The sequence below is a fragment of the Talpa europaea genome (assembly GCF_964194135.1).
Source record: "Talpa europaea genome assembly, chromosome: 13".
Lineage (NCBI taxonomy): Eukaryota > Metazoa > Chordata > Mammalia > Eulipotyphla > Talpidae > Talpa > Talpa europaea.
Window position 1 is genome coordinate 25629185 of NC_140080.1, and position 22466 is coordinate 25651650.

Below are 22466 nucleotides of genomic sequence, written 5' to 3' on the forward strand. Positions count from 1 at the left end.
GTCCTGACCTCTCTCCAGAACTCACATGATGCAAAGATTACCCTACTTTGCAGATTTAACATAGCTCAAACAAGTGACTTCCCCCATAACCATTCTCCACAAACTAGACAGAATAATCTAAATAAGAATACATTACTTCCATGCAGTTATCTCTATTGTTGTGCAAATAATCTTAAAACAAAATCTTAATTCTGTGCTATAGTTTATTGTGTTTCACATGATTTGACCTTTAACTACTTCTCCAAAAAGCTCCCCAGGTATTTCCCAAACAAGTCACAAATATGCTTGCCTTAATATCTTTCCTCTTCTATTTTCTTCTGCATAGAAGACTCCTCCAAAGATATTTTTAATTTAAGAACTCATTTCATTCAATTTCTGCTCATATTGTTATAGGACAGGGGGAGGGGCAGCCCAAACCCCGCAAACCTGCCTATTTTAAATGGGTTCTGCCATCCATCACAAAACATATGAGACTTTAATGAGGGAACTTTAATAAAACTAGGAAACAATACAGGATAGGCAAAGAGTCTAGTTTCTAAATGAAGCACCCAAAGTTACCCGTCCCCTCGTGGATAAAAGTCCATCCATATGGGATCGTCCCAGAACAAGGCCCCAAAGCCTGCCACAAGTCTAAAGCATCTTCCAGTGGGGACCCACAGAAAAGGGTCAGAAACAACCAGACAAGCCCAGAAGGAAAAGAGCAAAATCAACATCAAGATAAAAGCTGCCATTGTCACCTCCCCACGGGTCTCACCCACATCTGTGTCACCCAGTCCACAGCCAAAAGACAAGCACAGTTTCTTCAGGTGTCTCTAGGCTCCATGCGCCTCCTCCAGGTCTCCTTCTAGCTCCATCCTGCTTCCTTCCTTCCTCAGTCTCCTCTGCATCCTCTTCTCTTCTTGCTCAGCTCTACCCTCCCTTGGGTGGGGCAGGGAACCTGGAACCTCCCCCTTTCCTGGGGACCACCCTGTTACAATATGACACCTCCTCAAAAATGCATTCTCTGATCACCATGTGTGATTCTCCATTGCCTATATACTTAACTTGTTTCGTATTTTCTTCATTATCACTTTTAATCTTACTTTCAAAAGTATATATACTCACATATTTTTGTGTTTTCTTGGTCCCCCATGAAAATGTAAGTTCCATGAAGTTTAGGGGTTTATTTATATTTATCTTGCTCCTGCCATATTAAGTACATGGAACAATTTCGCAAAAAGTAGATGCTCAATACTTACTGAATTGATGAATCAGTTATTGCTATGTGACTATTTTTCAGTGTCTTTGTACTCTTCTTTGTAAGAAAAAATGGCATAATAGGAAATGATTTGCTAGTACTTTCTTTTCATCAAAAAATTGTTTTATTGTTATTTCCTGAATGTTTGCATATGGTAACATATCATTATGCTTTCAGTTCACCAGTTTAAGCACTGTGTTGCAGGAAAAAGGTGTGTGTCTGTGTTGGGGAAGGGGGGGCAAGTTGCAAGAATAGATGGCATTAATCTTCCTGTAAAACATTGAGTAACATTCACTGTCCAAAGTATTTGGGTTATAATTTAATACTACAGACCTGGAAAATGCAGCATATATCACCTTCATATAAAATTTAGTTTAAGTAGGAAATAGTATATATAAGGACAAATACTTTTTAAAAAATTTACCAATCTATATGGTACATGAGTAGCAAATATTGAAAATAAACTATGTATGTAGTATTTATTAATCCAAAATAGGAAAAGTAGAACTCAAGCACTCTGCCACTCTGATAACAAATCTGTATCTCTAGATATCTAAAAAATGATGCCACCTAGAACGTTAGGAATAAAATGAAATCATGAAGTGCAAAGCCTGGTCCTGTAAGATCCTTCTAAATATGTTGTGTTCAGGGCCTCCCTGGTGGCGCAGCAGTTGAGCGCTGGGTTGCGTAGCTGCCTGCCACCTCTGCAGCGCTGGTTCGATCCCCTGCTGATCCCCGGCTGCTCCCCGGCCACTGGAGGAGGGTCCCACATGGCACGCAGACCTCTCCTGCCGCCCGCTGCTCCCCTCAGCATTGTACTTCGTCAGTCTGCCTGCTCTGCTCTTCCCTCTGGCTCTGGTGAATTCTCTCACCTTCCCGTGCTTCTGACTGTACCCAGTGCATGTATAAATAAATAAATAAATATGTTGTGTTCAATAAATAGAAAAGAGAAAATGATTTTAATGTAGTAATTAGTTTAAAAATAGAGGGGCCTATTGAACATAACATATTAGATGCAATTATTTAGCCAAAAGACAAGAAAAATCAGACCCTTCAGGGTTTTAATTGGTGGAAATAAGTAGAAAACTAGAAAGAACAGTAGCAAATGCATGCGTGGCTAATGCTGGCCAGTTCTGAGATACTAAACCTTGAGCAATCTGATATCTCTCAGTAAGGAGCTGCGTAACTGAAGGATGGAGGGGGCATTGCAAATTGAAGTGGATGTTTAAAAAAGTAGTCAAAAAAGATTCCATTTTTTTCCCAGATAAAACAAATGTGACTCATAAAGTCCTTTGTGGTGGAGGACTCTTTACTGCAACGATGGCAATAAAGACCATTATTTTCTAAAACTATCAGTTTAGATCATGGGCTCTGAAGGTGAAAACTTAGCATTCTTTGTTCAGAATTTTAACAAATCCTCCTGGAGATTGATCATTGTTAATTTCTTAGTTTCTCTGTTAAAGGAATTAGGTTGTAATTACTAAGGGAGGGAATTGCATGTCTGCATGGACAAAGACCTATGTTTATAGATTTTGATGTCCACTCAGTTCTGGTAGAGATGCTAAGAAAGACTGCAGCTGAGAATTCTTAGCTTTGAAAAATAGTGGTAATTGTTGCAAATTGCCAGCTACATTCCTAAACAATGGTCCCACTTTAGAAATGTAACCAAAAGTTTCTTGTGCTTTTCTTTTAGAAAACTTGAGCGTTACTCTAATACTATTTCTAAGTTGCTAAATTGCAACCTGTATATATCCTGTTAATCTTAATGGTATCTTAAGTCAGATGTCCCATCATTTTCTTTTTTTTTTTTAAGATTTATTTATTTATACAAGCACTGGGTACAGTCAGAAGCACAGGAGGGTGAGAGAATTCACCAGAGCCAGAGCGGGGAACAGAACAGGCAGACTAAAGAAACACACTGCTGAGGGGAACAGCGGGTGGCAGGAGAGGTCTGCGTGCCATGTGGGACCCTCCTCTGGTGGCCGGGGAGCAGCCGAGGATCGAACCGGCGCTGCAGAGGCTGCGGGCAGCTTCGCAACCCAGAGCTCAACCGCTGAGCCACCAGGGAGGCCCTGTCCCATCATTTTCTCAAAAAGATTTTGCGTTGGTGTCAAGTTTCATTTGTGTATAGTTCAATTCTTGAATTTCTTCATAAACATATACATAGAATAATGCTACAATTCATGCACATATGCATTATTTTTTTCCTAGTCAGTCCTGGGTGTTGAATTTCCCTTCAACAAGCCATTTTGACTTAGAGAAATAGTAAATATGTTGCCCAGAAAATTTGAGTATTTTTCAAAGGGTGTGTGCAGAATAAACATTTCAGATGAAGCAAACATCTATTTTTGTTAATTCTGATTAACAGTAGTAGAAATGTGTGGTCTGTCAGTCAAAATCAATGAAAGTGAAGTCCTTGGAGATATGAGCATTTCATTGAACACACATAATTAACTGACCTTTTTCATTATGAGAGGATTTGGTTAATCCCTGTAAGGGTTGGTGCATTGTGGTTAACTCCACAGTTTTGCTGTTGAAGCACAGAACACTAAGTGTCACTTGACTTCCTGGCATTTTTCAGTCATTGAAAATGAAAAGTTGAATATAACTAATGTTTTCCTTGAAAAAGCATGCTGTATCTTATTTCAACTTCCCCAAAATGAATGCTTTAAATACAAACAAGGAAAGAGACACCCTCTTCTAAGTGGAAAAAATGATTTAGAATAATTCTCGCAACAAAACACTGAGGTAGGTAGTTGTTATCTCCATTTTACAAATGAAGAAGTCGATTCACAGTGTTTTAGTAGTTTCACTGAGGTCACATAGGTCATAAATGACAGGGGTGATATTAAAACCCATATCTAATTTAGTTTCAGAGGGAAATGATTAGTAACTATACCAGGGAGAAGTTCAATACACAGAGCTTTAGAGCCTTGCTACCTGGGGTCAAACCCCAGGTTTACAACTACTTGTGTAATCTGGGTCAATTTATCTGTTTTTCTAACTGTAGAAATCCCTTAAATGCAAAATGAAGAAGATAAAATCTAATGTATCTCATTGTACTATTTCAAGCTGTATAAGAAAATATATTTAATGTGTTTAGTACTATATTTGACATATCCTAAGTGTTCGATGAATATTGTATATCCCAGTGTACACAAAATTAGTTTATGGGGAGAAAGACTACATGGGTCTGTCTGAGGAGATGTTAACAGAGTCAGGAAGCCATAGATGGAAAAAACTTCCTTGGGAATTTAGTTAACATATATTCTTTTTTTTTTTTTTATAGAGGCATGTTTTTATTTATTTATTTATTTTGTTTGTTTGTTTTGTTTATACATGCACTGGGTACAGTCAGAAGCGCGGGAGGGTGAGAGAATTCACCAGAGTCAGAGCGGGGAGCAGAGCAGGCAGAAGGACCGAAGTACACTGCTGAGGGGAGCAGCGGGCGGCAGGAGAGGTCTGCGCGCCATGTGGGACCCTCCTCTGGTGGCTGGGGAGCAGCCGGGGATCCAACCGGCGCTGCAGCCGCGGGCAGCTTCGCAACCCAGCGCTCAACCGCTGCGCCACCTGGGAGGCCCTAGTTAACATATATTCTAATCAATAATGCATGGCATATTTTTTGAATGAGTGGTAATTTCCAATTTTACAAGGACCTGAAGAGATTTAAAAAAGAGACATTGCGTCTGTATTCAAGTAAACCATGTCCAGTCTTTCTACCTCTAATAGAGGTAGATAATAAGTAGAATTATTTGAAATAAGAACTGTTAATTACAAAATCCTAAAAGAAGCAAGAAAGGGAACTGGGAACATCATACAACTTTCCAGGAGTCCACATGTCACATGTACATACTGGAAGGAATCTGACTAGGAAAAATGGAGATGAAGCTGAACACATAAGAAAGAGTGATAATATCCCTATGGTAAGGGAAAGAAAAGAAATCAAATGGGACTACCTCAAACTGAAAAGCTAAACTAAAAGGTGGTTTCCCTGAGGTCACATTGGTAATAAGTGACAGAGGTGTTATTAAACCCAGATCTAATTTAGTTTCAGTGGGAAACTAAACCATAATGAAAGAAGCCACCACATGAAAGACAAGGTATCTTATTGATTGGGAGAAGATATTCCAGACTCACACATCCAACAAGGGATTAATCTCCAAAATAAATGACTAACTCATAATAACAACAACAAAAAACAAAAACAGCTCATTTAAAATTGGGCAAAGAACATGCATAGATACGTCTCCAAAGAGATATATATGGCATGGACTACTCTTCAGGTATTAAAAACCAACAACAACAACAAGCTTAAATCTTCCCATTTGCAACATAGATATAACTGGAGAGGATTATGCCAAGTTAAATGTCAGTATAAGAAAGGCAAATAATGCATGATTTCACCCATATGTGGAATATAAAGAATCAAAACAAATGAAAAAATAAAACAAAAACTTGTAGATGCTGACAGCAGAATGATGGTTACCAGAGGGGATGGTGGTAGGAGGTGAATGGAATGGGTAAAATGGATGATGGTAGATAGTAACTAGAACTTGGGTGTTGTGTGGTATGTATATTTGTTTAAGTGTAAAGCCATCCTCCTGAAACATGCATTGTAAAGGAATGTTAATAAAAGAAAGAAAAAACAAAGAAAGGGTCATAATAATAAAGGACAGTGAGTAACAATAGCTTCAGCTTTATCCTTATAGAATAAGGATTCTATCAGTGAAGTATTTTGCAGATATGCTTAGAAAGTCACGTCAAGGGTTGAGATTGGATTGAAGATGCACCATACCAGCTAAAACAAATCTGATTACACCTAACAGAAATCACAAAATGGCAGCATCTCAGTGCAACGGTAGGCAGACACGAGGTGGCAGTAGTGGCACCACCATCATCAGGGGTCTGGCATCTTTCTATTTGCATTCTTTTAATGCCTAGCTAAAGTCCTGAAGTTTACTTCAGAATGACACCTAAACAACCTCTCATTACATCTACATTCCAGGAATCAAAGAGGGAGTTTGGGGGAGGACAACCCAGCTGTGTCAGCCACTTCTAAAGAACTCTCTTTGGTCTCCACCCAACATCCTATTTCCTTTTATTGGCTACACCAAAATGGAACAAAAACTGTTATGCACTGCTACACTACAAAATATAGGGATTTGGTTGCTATAAAGAAGGGGAGAAACAATTATTAATTAGCTGTCTACATAATTAATACTGTAAAATATTATTACAATAATTGAGTTCTAATGAGAACTGCCACTAAGGTGATAGCCGTGAAAGTAGAAGGCAACATAGTCTTACATCTACTAAGACAAGAGCCCTGTTAAGAAATCAACTATTTTTCCCATATTTCCTTTATTTTTCCATACAAACAAAAGTATTTATCCAATCCTGCTCTCCCACAATATTTATAGAATTCTAGTTGAGATTGCATCAAATTTCTTTACTAATATCAGGATAGAATTAATCCTTTTTGATGTTGTCTTTTATCTAAGGATACAATATATCTGTCTAACCTTATTTATAATTTTAAAAGATCTTTAAATTTTCTCCAGATAGCTTGGATATCTTAATTTAATATACTAACATTTTCCTAATTCTCTTATATTTTAAACCATCTGTATAAATTACCATATCTGAGAGAATATTGTTTATAGAGAGAAAAAGTATTAACTTTTAGCATTTACCTTGAATCTAGCTGCATTTAAAAAATATGTTATTAACTCTAACAGGCTGTTTCTAAGTCTCTTGTTTTTTCTAGTCATGAAAGTACATCATAGTTTAAAGAAATCATTTTGCTCTTTCCCCCCCTGCATTTATATGCTTTCTTTTTTTTAAAGATTTATTTATTCATACAAGAACTGGGGTACAGGCCAGAGGTGTGGGGGTGAGAAGATTCACCAGAGACAGATTGGGAAACAAAACAGGCAGATTGACTGAAATACACTGCTGAGGGGAGCAGTGGGTGAGTCAGGAGAGGTCTGCTGCACCATGCGGTTAGCTCCCTGACCTGGGATCAAACTTGTACTGCAGTGGTTGTGGATAGCTTCATAGGTTGTGTCTTAACCCCTTGTGCCACCAGGAAGGCCCTGCTTTCATTTTTATATATAACTTTTTGAGTTTTGATTTCTTCTATCTTTGCTTCATTTTGTGATTTTTAGACTAAACTTATAAAAAATAATTGGGGTATTTTTCTATGGCCAAGATTACTTTAAGTAACTAATTTTTAGAATTATCTGACCTTATGGATTAAATTTGAAAAAGGTGAAATAATATGGTCTTGATGGCTTTTCAAATGATCAGTTTTTGGTTTTGTTTTTAAAGATTATTTATTTATTTATACAAGCACTGGGTACAGTCAGAAGCGCCAGAGCGGGGAGCAGAACAGGCAGAACGACAAAATACACTGCTGAGGGGAGCAGCAGGCGTGGCAGGAGAGGTCTGTGCGCCATGTGGGACCCTCGCTGGTGGCCGGGGTTCGAACTGGTGCTGCAGAGACTGTGGGCAGCTTCCCAGCCCAGCGCTCAACCACTGAGCCACCAGGGAAGGCCTTCAAATGATCAATTTTTAATCACCTCTCCAGCATTTTTACTGATCATTAAGCTGTTCAAATGCAAGCAAAGAGCAGAATTTCAGAAGCCACTGGATTTAAAGGAACATGTGTACTTGGGCAAGTAAAGACCAGAGATAGGAATGAGCTTTCAAACATGCACTGCTGAAAAGACTTTTGGATCTTTTTACACCCTTGGGCAGAGAGGCATGGGCAGGTGTTCTAATAATGACTATCATGAAATTGTCTATCAGTCTAGACAAACATAGGCTCAGTTTAAGTCAGATCTAAGTGACAGAAAAATGACTATACCTTTCTTGCATACTCAAGTTTGTGATGTAAGAATTACATACCTGTATTTGGTGTTAACACTACCTAAGTTAGGTACTCAACCAACTCACATAGTTCCTAACTTTAGTTCTGTTTGCTAAGTCAAGATTTTTTCTTTTTAAAAATACCAGCAGTCAACATACACAAATGCATGTGTACAACTATATATATATATATATATATATATATATATATATACACTTTTTCACAAATACCCATTATTTTCTAATAAGGCTTCTATTATATTTAGATTCCCAAGTTGATATCTTATAATTCCTAAAATAGATTTCCAGTATCTTATTTGAGAATTACTTGCATCTTTCTGTTCTCTTGTTTTAATCTCTTTATTCTCATGCCAATCTCATTATTTTCCTAGATTATATTCCAAAATACAACCTGCCTGTTTACACTGATTTTTACAAGAGTTGTATGCATAGGTCATAAGAAACAAAGGGTAAGGTGGCATAAGTCTGAACAAACTAGTTTGCTACAATCTTTACCAATTGGCAACTTGTTTGAAACAACAGATCAGTTAAATCAGATTGATTATTCAGTAACAGTATTGAGGCTTTCTACAAAGAATCAACCCCTACTCTACAGAAAATAAAAGCATTGTCATTCTCCCCCCTAAAGCCATACACTCCCTGGAAATTGTGACTATGTTTTGAAGGTATGTCACTTCTGCAGCCTTATTAAGACTTTTGGAAATTAAAAGAATGGCTATCTGATCTCTTAGGTAGCAGAACACTTCCAAATCTAAATTCTCTGCTATAACCATTAATACCACATCATCTTTCTTTGAGTGTATTCATTTTTCTCTCTAGGGAACTTTATACAACAGAAAACTAAAAATTGATGTTTTTAAGTGCTTGTATTGCACCAGGAATTACCTTCAGCTTTGTATTTGTTAACTTACTGAGACTTCACAAGAACATGTGGTATTATGTTTCATGTATTATTTTATCATTTTTTTCATATTTTATAATTATTTGTAAGAAGATCATTAAACAAGTAATTTGAGTGAGGAGTCAAACCCATCAAGTCTGTCTTGAGTGTGCTTGGTTCATAACTATATTATATTGCTTACGCAGACAATAAGAAATAGTCACATAACTAAAAGATTTATCAAAACTTAAGAAGTTTCTGAAACCTTTCTTTGAATTAAATGTTAATATGTGCAATGAAATCAAATTCTCTAATAAGAGAGTAAAAGCAATAGCAACAACAGTCAAACCCCACATCGGACATACTTAGTAATTTCATGGGAAAAGGAGAAAAGAAAAAGATATGTATGCCTTGACTCCTAGTCTGTCTTGAGTAGTTTTGATTTTTCATGACACAGCTAGTAAGAAAGTATTGATTAAAAAGTTACCTTCAGGGCCTCCCTGATGGCACAAGGGGTTAAGCACCACACTATGAAACAGTACATAGCCTCTGCAGCATGAGTTCGATCCCTGGCCAGCCAGGGAGATACCCACGTGGTGTGGCAGACATCTCCTGGCTCGCCCGGTGTTCCCCGTGGCAGTGTATTTCAGTCAGTCTGCCTGTTCTGTTCCCCACTCTGTCTCTGGTGAGTCCTCTCACCCCCCGCATCACTGGCCTGTACCCCAGCTCTTGCATGCGTAAATAAATAAATCTTAAAAAAAAGAAGTTGCTTTCAATGGGATGTTCTCCATTCTTTTATTTACCTTTGTGTGTGTGAATGTGTGTGTGTATTCCTGAACTTTGTATCACAAATTTGACTACTTGATATACTGTCATTTTTGTAGTGATGCTTTTGAAATTACTGAAAATGCATGCAGTAATGACATCTTACTGATTCAAAAAATATGAGAAAGTAATTAGTTGCTCTTATTTATTCTCTAATTTATTGAATTTTTATTAAACACCCACTCTGTTTCTGGTTTTAGCCTAAGTATTGTCACTGCAGCTAAGAACAAGGTCTGTTTACATTCTTGTGAGAGAAACAGATAGTAAAGAAGTAGATGGACAGTATGATAGAGAATTATATAAGTATCAGAAAGAAAAATAAAGTGATAGTGTGTGCTGGGGGGAACAGTCTAAGGAAATGACATTTAAGTGAAAACCCAAATTTTGAGGAGTAAGACAAATCAAGATTGTGGTAAATCCATTCATTCAGGCCGGTCAAAGACCAAGTGTAAATGAATGCTCTGAAGGTGGTATTTGTCTAACATATCTTGAGTAGCTTGAGGGCAGCTTAGCTGCAGAAAAGTAAGGGGTGAGCAAATCATAAATGTATCACTGAAGATTTTCAATCAGCACTACAATTTGATTAATTCTTAATGACTTCTATACAAAGACAAAAGTACAAAAAAATGCAGTGAGATGGGCGTGAGAGGTCTGGAGGCCACAACTGGCAAGAAGACTAGAGATGTTTACTCAGAAGTTAACAAAGGGGGTGGGGAGATTAGGAAATTCATAATATACTTTAAGGTGAAGGAAACAGGACTTTCTGATGAATTGAATGTGTAATAGGAAGAAAAATGAGTAATCAAGAATGCTGTGTCTGATCCTTTCAGATTATGTGGGAAAGGAAATACAGCAGAAGCAACCAAAATGAGCAAAACAAAATAGTCTTAAATTCAATTATTAAGTTAATGAAAATGCAAGTCACTTGTAACCATCACAGTTTCTTCTTCCCATGGTTTTTATTTCCAAACAGGTTAGCAACAAGATTTCCATTGATTTCTCCTCTTTCCATTCAATAGTTTCAGTATGTTCTTCTTGCTTGAGAAGAAGTCCAGGATATTCAGTTTACTAACTTTAATTTTTCACTAATCCATCTGGTTTCTCTCCTTCTGGCAAGAGTGATTTTTAAAAAATAAATGTCATCTCTTTTATTCATTGTTTTTAATTTATGCATCGAAGAACTGGGGTATAGGCCAGAGGTGCAGGGGATGGGGGTGAGAGGATTCACCAGAGACAAAGTGGGGACCAGAACAGGCAGATCTACTGAAACACATTGCTGAGGGAGAGCAGCAGGCGAGACAGGAGAGGTCTGCTGCACCACGTGGGTTAGCTCCCTGGCTGAGGATCAAACTCATGCTGCAGTGGCTGGCGATAGCTTGATAGTACTGAAAGTTTAACCTCTGTGCCACCAGGGAGGCCCTGGCTAGAGTAATTTTTAAAACATTCACTATAGTGAATAAGTTTAGTAATCTGTAATGCATCTCATTTCTTGTTTTTCTTTTGCTGGGTGCCTTGCCTATCAAATTTTCATTATTTATCAAATTTTTATTGGACTTAGCTTGTTACAAATTATGAGATTTTGAATTATCTTGATTTATCAATCTTAATTTCAAAAACAGTTGTTATAGCAGGGAAAAATACATTGTTTCTAATCATCTAAAATACCAAAATTCCTAAAGGAAGGGAAAAATAGACATGTTAGTCTTCAACCCTGATCTCAGAACTAAACTTGTGAAAAGGTCATATAATGAATGGTGTATATGACAACTGAGTAAAAACATACAGTAAACAGGAATCAGAAGTTATCCTTAAATAATGTCCTATTTATTCTATGCCAGAGACTGAATGCATCCTATTCTTTTTTTAAAAAAAATATTTATTTATTTATGCATACAAGAGTCGGGGTACAGGCCAGAGGTGTGGGGAGTGAGAGGATTTACCAGGGACAGAGTCGGGAACAGAATAGGCAAATTGACCAAAATACACTGCTGAGGGAAGCAGCGGGCGAGTCAGGAGAGGTCTGCTGCACCATGTGGGTTGCTTCCTGGCCGGCTGCGGGATCAAACTTGTGCTGCAGAGGCTGTGGATAGCTTCATAGGTTGCATCTTAACCCCTTGTGCCACCAGAGAGGCACAAGAGTGCATCCTATTCTTAATCATATAGCTCAGTTGGACTTTGAGAAGAGAACTTAAAAAGCATTTTGGTTTAAGATTTTTAAAATAAAATCAGCAATCATCTCAAAGCATAACAATGCTTCTAGTAGTAATGCAATCACATTTTGCACCTATGATCGACAATCTACACATTGAATGACTTTTTACTTTTCATCTCAAATCAACCAGGGAATTAAATATCAGGCTGCCATTATTTAAACAGGGAATTCACTCAACTAATCCTGAAGCTCTTCCTCTGCAAATGAAAGTAATAGATTTGATTTTCTAGGAAGTAAAATAGATTTTTTTCTAAGTGGCCCAACCCTATAGCAACAAACGAAACAGTTGTAACTTCACATGGTGCCTCAATAACCCTTTCGGCTAGTGAGAACTGCATTCCACAAATAAATGAAAGTTAATAACCTTAGATCCCCAACTGTTTGGTCTGGAGTTTGGCCATTTGGGTTTTCATCATTCACTTCCGAAGCTTACTGACCTCATTGGAAGCCTCAGGTCTTAAGTGTTTGTTTTACCCACCATATTTCATCATTTGACCAAGATCTGCCAGAAAATTTATATTTACTAGGTAAGAGTAAGGTTTACAAACTGAATGAATTTATCAAAAAGAAAAAAGTGCCTCAATAAAGGCTTTTTTGAAGAAAAATACAGTTGTTGGGGTCTGAATCATTCAAAGACTCTATACTAGCAAGATGAAAATAGAAGAAACAAGCAAAGGGAAATACTAATAAATAGGAGGAATTGGGATAAACAGGAAGATTAGAATGAGGTGGGAGGTGCTGAGTGTGTAAATCAGTGTGTCATAGATGAGTATTGAGGCATATTGGCACCAAATAATATGTAATTCTTATTTTCTTAACAACATTTATTTTTTGATATTCTGTATAATTGGCATGTAGTTCAATATCATTAACTGATAGTGACTTTTTTTTTTTGAAGACAACCTATAGAAATGTAACATTATGCTTATATATCAATTCAAATAGAAACCTGCACTAAATGACTGGTTCATTTGGATACATTTGTGTTACTGTTGTCTTCAGGAGAAAGAATAGTTAGCACTTAGCCAAGGAGTACCCAAGGACCCCAGACTGAAGTGCATGCTCTGAAAGGGTTCTACCATCCATGTACACAAAGGCAAAAGAAGCAGGCTGTAAGTGTCAAAGACTTTTGATAGATTGTTGTGCAGAGAGAGAGAGAGAAGGAAGGGTTTCAAATAACAGATTATAACAGATTCTCAGTCAAACTCCCAAAATTACGCATTCCCCCACAGGCAAATACCCAGCCAAACAGGCTCAACCCAGAGTAAGGCTGCTGAGGCATGAACACTTGTCTCAGGTCTAAAGTCACTTCTGGCACAGAACCACAAAAAAGGAGTTAGGCAGGCCCCAGAGAGTTGGGACAAAAGGAGTCTCAAATTCAAAATGTACCACAATAACATGAGATAAAGGCTGCCACTTACTCTGCCAGGTACCAGGAGCAGCCTCTCCCGTGTCTCTCAACCACAAGTCTCTTCCAGGAACCTCTTCCATGTGTCTCAGCATATCTCTCTTCCATGTGTCTCCTCCAGTGTTTCTTCTTCCCCGCTTTGTTTCATCTCCCCTTTATATATCCATATTGCTCCTTCCCAGCTGCCCCCCATTCAGGAACTCCAGTTCATGGCATCCTGGGACTTGTAATACAAGGCAACTGCATGTAAGTGGAAATGAGGAAAATGTTCTCATTCAATGCTGTGTGATGCTCCTCCACCTTTTGTGGAGATGCCTTGGTAAAAGAATGAAATAAAAATAAATGTTTTTATGTAGATGTCACTTAATGATTTTAAATTTGTTAAAGTATCATTTTTCCATATATAACTCCTTTTAGGAAAAATTCCAAGTGAAAATTTGACCTTATATAGTAGAGGGGGAAAAGTTTTTGATTAAAAACATAATTGAATGTAAAGCTTTTAAAATAGAATAGGAGGGCCTCCCTGGTGGCGCAGCGGTTGAGTGCTGGTTTGCGAAGCTGCCTGCAGCCTCTGCAGTGCCGGTTCGATCCCCAGCTGCTTCCGGCCACCAGAGGAGTGTCCCACATGGTGCGCAGACCTCTTCTGCCGCCCGCTGCTCCCCTCAGCAGTGTACTTCGGTCCTTCTGCCTGCTCTGCTCCCTGCTCTGGCTCTGGTGAATTCTCTCACCCTCCTGCACTTCTGACTGTATCCAGTGCTTGTATAAATAAATAAATAAATAAATCTTAAAAAAAAAAAAAAAAGAATAGGAAATAAGTATTCCTCACCACAGTAATTATAACTGCTCATTATTAATCACAGTCCTTCAAAGATATTTTCTTTCACTTCTTCTCTTTGAGTTCTCTCTAGGTAATACCATTTATAAGTTTAACACTCACTCTAATGGGCAATCTCAATCTCTTCAGACCTTGAACTCTAGAGATAAACCTAGAACTGCAGTGTCCCTGCTGACAAAATCAATGTCATGAATTTATGTAGTATTATCCATAAGACAATCTAGAGCATCACTATTCTGCTTTAAAAATTAAACTTGTAATGAATCATTTATGGGTATCAATAATTTTCTTAAAAAATAGATTGTATATATCCAGTTATGTATCCAACAAACATCATGGTACTCTATATACATTATGCTAGGCATTCCTCATACTCTTTCCTCTAGTCTAGCTTTAAATCACCATCAGAGTTATTTTCCCCCAACCCAAATTTTTATTAAAGTCTTAAATCTAAAAAAAAGCAACTCCATCAATTCACTGTTACCAAGTTGAAATTTTTCAAATGCATTATTATGATATAAAAGAACTGTCCTTCCCCCAGAAAGATCTAGTTTCTATTCTGTGCAAACTAAATTCCACCTACATACAAAAGTCTTTACCAATACCAGCAAATAAGATCTTTTTGGTCATCTCTACCAAGGTAAACACTGCTACTTTTGCATAGAAATTTATTATTTCTCTTTAATTTTTTTAATACAAAGCACACAGCTCATTTCCTCAATTTCCAAGGCCTAATATCATGCACACATTTGTGCTTCGTTTTGAGCACTTCACATGTGAAGTTACATTCTGCCTCAGAGTGGTAAGAGTGAGATATAGGAACAGAGGAAGGAAAAGGAGACTAAGAACGACAGGCTACAGTACGAGAGAGAGAGAGGAAAAAAGACAAAAAGCAAAGAGCCTTGTATAAATTTAGGTATCCAAAATGATGATAGTCTTGTATTATCCATCTCAAAGTAAAGTACACATACTGTAGAGACTACACCCACATGTGTGAAAGAATAGGAATCTACAGCATTAATTTGTTACTTATTCCTGGAATATTAGTTTTCCTTGAAGACTAAATTACGAATATTTTATAGGTAATCATATCGTAATATAGCACACAGGACAATGTCAAATATGAATGAATGGTTATGATATTCAAATTAGTTTTATGCTTACCTAGGTTTTTTCAAGTTAAGTTTACCAATCCCCTTTCCATATCTTGGCTTGTAAATTTATCTTTCTCTAATAGGAATAGTTGTCTTTCAGTGATTACAAATAATGGTTTATTTTACTTTACTACCTATTTGACATGTCATATTCAAAAATTTAAAAAGAGAAAAATACCATTAAGAAGAAAAATGAAAGAACAGGAGGTATCAAATAAAGATAAAGGAGTTATTCTCAGCTTACTGGAAAACTGCTGATAAATTGCATTTGAATTTGAAGGCTGAAAATATTCTTCAAAAAGGAAACATGAGGGCCTCCCCTCGTGGCACAGGTGGTTGAGCGCAGCGCTGTGCAGCTGTCCACAGCCTCTGCAGTGCGGGATTGATCCTGGCCGGCCGGCGAGGGTCCCACATAGTGCGGCAGACCTCTCCTGTCTCACCCGCTGCTCCCCTCAGCAGTATATTTCATCAGTCTGCCTGTTCTGCTCCCCGTTTTGTCTCTGGTGGATCCTTTCGCCCTCCCGCACATCTGGTCTGTACTCCGGTTCTTGTATAAATAAATAAATCTTTAAAAAAAAAAGGAAGCGAATACAGGATTATTCATGTTAGAGATTTAAAGGGGGCTACACTAATGAAGACTAAAGAGTGAAGATGCATGAGTAGAGAAGCAAAGCCTGAAACCATGATGCAGTTCTTTCCCTTTTGAGAAGACAGAAGGAAGGAAGGATTGGGTAGGAGGAACTCGGATGATAACATAGTTCTGAGAAAGTCTCATCAGCATGATGTGGGTTCCCAAGTCAAAGTTGCCTATTTGGAAAACACTGGAATAGGTGTTTGGAATAGGTGAGTACTTATAATCTAAAGTGCTTAGTCACTGGCTGGAATTATCTCAGGGGAAATGTAGTCTCAGTATTCAGAGGGCTGACACAACTCTGTTCCATGAAACTGTACAATGCAAATCTCTATGGCTGGACATGGGGGGAAAGGGGCTGAAATCAAGGCAATCAGACAATCAACCACAGAGAGAGAAAGGGGGCGGGGAAGAAGAGGGAGGAGGTAGGGAGAGAGAGGCCTTAGCTACAAGCTTGCCTGGTTCTTGATGGTGGCAGACATGAAAGCAGGTCACAAAGCCCATACACGGGGAACAGGCACAAGTCTTTATTACAGCAACAGAATATAAATGGGTAGCAACAGCATTATCTCTCTGTCTGGCCTCCCATAAGCCCCTTGTCATTGTCAGCGGCAGCAGCAAAGGCAGTAATAGCAGCAGCAGTAGCAACAGTGGCAGCGTCCAGCAGTGGAAGCCCGCTTGGGCTCTGGCTGCAATAGTGACTCCATGCCCCGTGAGGGTGACCAAGGAGTGGTCTCTGAGTAGACAGCGACTGACCTCCCCCCACCCCCTACTTCCCAGAGGAGCCCTAATAGCTTTTATAAAATTTGTAGGCAACAATGGCACAAGGCCAAGTTTAAGCCTAGTTTATAGAAATTTGTGTTTGTGCATGGTAACTATACATCAAGGTTACATGCTATTTACAGCTTTCCGCACATTAGAACTATATCTCAAAGTTATATGTTATATACTAGGTTACCTGTGCTAGAAGGTCATAGTGAAAAATAGTCTGAGAAAACGGGCCCTACAGAGACTAAGTGCAAGATGTCTGTGACAAATGGCAAGATCAGACTGTGTTGCATACATGAAAGATAGTGGTAGAGACAAATTTAAAAAGATAACATGAGGCCAAAAATTGAAGAATCTTTAATAAATGGGGAGTTAGATTTAACAGTCTTTTAAAGTAATGATAGAAATGTTTATCTCCTCTAGAAGAGAACTCTACCAAATATTCCCAGCTTATTACACTATATTTGCTTGTATGTTTTATAAACTTAGAAATTAGTTTCTAAATTCAAGACAGTTACCAAGTTATATAAAAGGTTGATACTTCATAGTTTAACAGTGGTTGTAAAATGTTATATGGCATGTGAATCAAGTCAGAACATTTCCATGACTTGATGTCAGAAAGGGTTCCTACTTACTCACATGAGAGGATATGTTTGTCATCAAATTAATCCATGACCTACAAAGAACTATTCACAGAGAAATTTAAAGTATCTATTTATGTAATGTTGAAATCTAAGCTAAAGGGCAGTAGCAACATTACCAAGGAAGCCTTAAAGAAGTCTCCTGAAGAAACCTCAAATTGTCCTGCTATCCCAGCACAATTTCCTCAGTGACACATGTGGCTAAGACTGTTAGGCATTTCAGAACACCTAGCACTTCAGATGAAAATGTAATGTCAGACATGGGTGCCCAGGTCTCTCCATCAGATGTGGGTAATACCTCACAACACCATGTTGGTAGTCAGTGATGGTTGCCATTCATTTTTCCCAATAAGTATCCAATGGCCTCCTTGCTAATTGGGTGCTTAGCAGCATATTTTATTTGAACTTCATGTGAGTGAAGTAAAGTGAAATACTACTCTTATTCCAATTTTTTAAGCATTGAAACTGTATCTTAAAAGGTTGAATAACTTGCCAATTGCCACAAGATATAAAAAGGAGGTGGAGCAGTAAGTAAAAACCCTATTCTGACATACTCCAAATGCTCTTCTTTTAGAGTATTCTCACAGTGTAATAATTCTATAAATATCAAATGTTAATATAAGCCTCAGGAGTAAAAGATATGCACCTCTTGACAGGATAAAATATGCAAGTATGAGCTCTGGCTTTCTTGAGATCTGAGACTTAATCAAGACTATAACAAGCTTCTTATACTTTTTTCTCTGTCATTTCTCCCAGTTATACCCAGAACACATACATACATTCCAGTAATGGTATGATTTAAAACTCATAATTTTTAAATGATAATCTCAAAAGAAAACCCTGTAGATTATTCAAATATGTAGTAAGACTTTCAGAAAAGCATATGTAAATCTATTGGACTGCTTTATATTTTCTGCCTTCAGCAAAGTAGAGAAAAAATTGCTTTGTTTGAAAAAAAAATGACAGGTTAGTGCTTTGTAGATGATAAGAAGGTAAATAATCTTTTAAGACTAATATCAAAGTTAAGAAAGAGGCTAATATTTAGAAACTCAAAAGAATATTACAAAGGTAATTTGCCTATTTATGAAGTAAAATTGAAAACTGTATTTTCCAAGATTGTCATTTTAATTGAATAAAGTATCAAGATGTTACAAGTAGAAGCCATCATTTTGGATAAGTTAAGCAATTAGAAAGTAGGACTACAGAATCACGAACAAGATGAGTAATTGATTAAGAGTAAATGGATTTATTGGTAGCAGAGTTAATGTCCAATTAAAATGCATCAGGACAGTTATACTAGCAGTCTGGTTTTATTTTCCGCTGATAACAGGCACAATAAAATTTATTCAATAATGTATTCAATTTTTATTTATTAAGTGCTAGTCAAATAGCAGTCACTGTTCTTGCTTGGCACCCTGGGTAAAGCGCTAAACATGATAGAAAAAATGCTGACCTTTTGTGACTTACATTTTAGCAAGAAGAGACAAATATTTTTATATCAATACATTATATAGTAAGTGACTATAAGTGCTGTGGAATAAGGAGGTGAGAGGGTGCCAGGAATGGATGCCATTATATATAACATCAACAGGATGAGCTTCTCTGATAAGATGAAATTTGAACAGTCCCTTGAAGTTGGTAAAGAAGCACATCACAGCTATCAGGAAGAATGTTCTAAACAGAAAGAACAGCAAGCACAAAGACCCTGAGTTCTCAGTGAGTTCCACAAATAGCAAGAAAGTCAAATGTGGCTGGAACACAGTAAATAAGGGGGATTGTTTACCTTATGTAGAATACATTATATAGGTGCAAAGAGGCCAAGAAAGAGGTCATTGCAGTAACCTTAGAGTTAGCATGTCCTTGGCTATGCCAAGAGTCAAGATGGTGAGAAGTAGTTGAATTCTAGATATATTCTAAAGTTAGGGCCAGCCAGATTTACTGATAGATTCAGTATGGATGAGTAACAGAAAGAAAAGCATCAAACATGACAATAAGAATTTGGCTTGAGAAACTGGCTGACTAAAATTTCCTGACTGATAAAGAGAAAACTATATTGAAGGTAAAAACATCAGTGTTCCATTTTAAATGTAAATAATGTATTATATATCCAAGTAGTCAGTTAGATACCTCATTCTGGAGTTCAGGGGGAGTTGAGGCAGGAAATGGAAATTTTGAAGTAATCAGCAAAAAATGATATTTAAAATAGAAAATTGGGTGAGATCATAAAGGAAGTAAATGTAATACACATGTCTGTCTAAATTTATATTGTTCAATTATCAGAAATTTATTATTTCAAACAAAAATTATGCTCTGGATATTTATTCAAAATTACTAATACTTAATACTTGATTTTAATAATGTGTTCATTAAAATTATTTGCTATATCCAAACATTTTTACTTCTATATGTCAACTTACTAAATGAATTTTAAGCTCTTTTACAAGTGTAATGCCTAAATATTTTCATCTTTCTATAGTGCTTAGTGTAAGACTTGGTATGAATTTCAGTAAATGTATTGAATTCACAAATGTATGGATAAAAAAATCAGAATAAGAATCAGAATAAGATCTTTTATTATGATAGGAATATAGTTTGGTCACCTTATTAAAATAAATTTAAAAATAAGATATCACCTGTACTCTAGGAATTTCATATTTCTTATACTCCCTCATAAACTCTAAAAACAGAATGCAATTTTGTGACAAAATTACAGCTGTTGTAGACCACTTACTTGCCGTTGCTCCTACCACAAGTGTAATAATTTATTGAATGCCTTCTATGTGTTATTTGACATGCATTGTTTCTAATTTTTATAACAATCCTACAATAAAAATTGTTAGACCCATTCTACCATTTTAATATGAAAACTAAGAAGAAAAGAAGATAAATTATGAGTAAAGAACTATAGACTAACAAATTGCAGAGCCTGAATTCAAACCCAGATCTGTTTGACTAAGAGATCAGAATTTTATTTTCCTTCTGCCATCATTCTGATACAAGCAGTCTGAATATAAGACTGATTAATGTATTATGAGAATGAGATAACACGGAAACACATTCATCTTGAGGAATTCAAGTGAAAAAAAGAAATTCAACCTTATGAAACATGTAGAATATTGTCTTGATTCTTGCCAGCATCAAAAGAGAAGCAGGATGAAGAATTTTAATTTTATCTTTGTTCCTTACTATTTCACAGACATGTCTCAAATATATAATAACCAGATTTAGAAAGTCATGTTGATTAAACACTTGCCATTCACCTACTATGTGTCATCCCCAGTCCTGAAAGCTAAAAGCACAGATAAATAATTCATGATCCCTATTTTCAAGGTGCTTCCAATTTACTGAGGGAGGCAAATAAGTTAACAAAAATTATAATAAACTGAGATAAATACTTTTTAGGAGGCATAAACTGTTAGTTGATTAGTAAAGAAATTAATACACTTCCTTGAGGTGAATCTTGAAGGATGAAAAGTATTGGCCAGGAAGAGAAGGTACTCTTGGAACAAGGATGGTACAACCAAACATTTGCTAAAGTAACTGTTGGTGAAGGCAGTCAAGAATGTGACTGTTGACTTGAGAGCTGGACCTGGGCAATAGGAGGCTTCTCATCCCCTCCTTGGAATGTGTGTTATAACCTTGCTCCTTGGAATGTTTATTCCCTTAAGTTGCTGCAAGGATACAGACTTGAGAAAATGGGTAATGTGTTGTTGAAACTATATGATGCAACACAATTAAAGCCTCTATATAACTTTCAAGATTTGGCAGGGGATGTAGAGATTTACTTGTCTTGTGATCTCCCAGAACAGACTTCTTAAGGAAATTACCTTGATTTTTAAAACTCTGTCACCTACCACTTTAAAGTACTCTACCTCTTTCTTTGGTCTCTCCTGCACTCTGTAGACAGGGTTCAGTTTCAGATTATACCTGGGACATTCCCAAGGTTTTAACTCAAGAGGAATTAGAAGCAGTTTATTGAGGCTGGACTGGACTACTGAGGGCTAAAGAGGAGAGAAAGGATGTGAGTGATGAGTATTCAGGAAAGGGACTGGACAAATAAATAGGTAATAAATCATGAAAGTCTCTATAATTTATGCTGGGGAATTTGTACTTTGACCTTGAAGGATTCTAGCTTGAGAATAGCATGATAAAATCCATAGTTTAGAAAACATACTTTAAATTCCTAATGTAGTGTGTATAGAATTTATTGAAGAAAAGACACGACCATTCATCAAATAGAAGACAAAGTACAGCTTGTTGCAATAATTCAGGTAAGCAAAGATGATGGTCTGTAGTAAAGGAGATTGAGATACAGAGAGCTTAGTATGTTTAGAAGTATTCAAAACTGTTCACTAGATGGGAATGAGAGAAAAGATAGCCCTCAGTTTCTAGACTTTATAGGAAATGCTCTGAAATGGCAAATCAGGAAAAATCTATTTTGAACAAGGGTATTTGGATAATGATGATCTAGTTTTTGATGTGTTGATACTGAATAACACATAAGATTGGTTGCTAGAGTTGATGCAAGCAAATATGTGTATGAGGCTCTGGAGAAAGACCTGGGCTATTGATATAGACTCAACAGTCACAAATATTTAGATGGCAGTTGAAGCCTAAAGGTATAGCTCAACTCTCAACTTTCATTTAAGATCACCCTGCCTAAGAAGAGAAGAAAATGAAGATCAAAGAAGGGGAGGGAAGGGAAAGGGAAAACAGCATAAGGCAGGGAGAGAAAAGGAAAGGAAGGAAAGGGAAAATATTAGAGGGTTGGGAAATCCCAACACTGAAGTGATTTTTAGAATATATTTAAAGGTTCAAAGGAAAATGGAAAAGTGTAAAGTGAGGGAATGTAGAGAGGAAATTATTTTAATAATATTAAGAGGAAGGTTAAAGCTGTGCCATTCAGATATATCAGTAAATTCCTCAAGCTTGGCCTACATGAGCCCAAATTTGATAGTTGATGTAGAATTAACACTAATGAATG